Raw genomic sequence first — 808 nt, 5'->3', positions numbered from 1 at the left:
GGCGAGGGCGCGGGCCACGATGACGACGGGCACGGGCGAGGCGACGGCGACGGCGACGGCGGGGGCGACGGGCGGCGTCAGGGCAGCCTGGCGGCGTCGATGTGCTCGGCGTCGTCGGGGGGAAACTGGCGAGGGAAATCTGAAATTTCCCAAGTGTTTTCTTATATAGCAAGGGCATTACTCCTGGTTCGTGCCACGACCCGGTACTAATGCCCCCATTTAGTCCCGGTTGGTGCCACCAACCAGGACCAAAGGCCAATTTTCAGCAGCCCAAAGGGCGGGAAGCGGCGACCTTTGGTCCCGGTTGGTGGCACCAACCGGGACCAAAGGCCTTGTGCTGCCCCGCCCCGAAATGTTTAGTCCCACCTCGCTAGTTGAGAGAGCTCGAGAGTGGTTTATAAGCGCTGCTGCGCCCACCCTCTCGAGCTCCTCTCAACTGCAGGCTTTCGGGCCTAACCGTGCAATCTGTGCCTGTGGGCCTACTGGGCCTCCCGCGGGCCTGAATCTTGGCCCATGGTAGGGTTTCTAGTCGTATTCAGGCCGTGGGGGCCCAGTAGGTGGCACTTTTTTTTGTTTTTTTGTTTTCTTTGTTTCTTTATTTATTTTATTTTGTTTCTACTTACAACAAAATACTTATTGTTGCTATTTTTATTATTTTTTAGTTTTTTTGTTCTGTTTTCTGCATTATTTATTTTTTGTTGTTTTTTGCTTTATTTTTTAATTCTTTTTGCTTTTAGTTTTAGAAAAAATTATAAACTTTCTGTTAGTGCCATTAGTTTTCAAATTTGAAAACACTTTTTTTTGTTTT

This window comes from Triticum aestivum, chromosome 4A, assembly GCF_018294505.1.
Source record: "Triticum aestivum cultivar Chinese Spring chromosome 4A, IWGSC CS RefSeq v2.1, whole genome shotgun sequence".
Lineage (NCBI taxonomy): Eukaryota > Viridiplantae > Streptophyta > Magnoliopsida > Poales > Poaceae > Triticum > Triticum aestivum.
Note: the sequence above shows the minus strand (reverse complement) of the source record.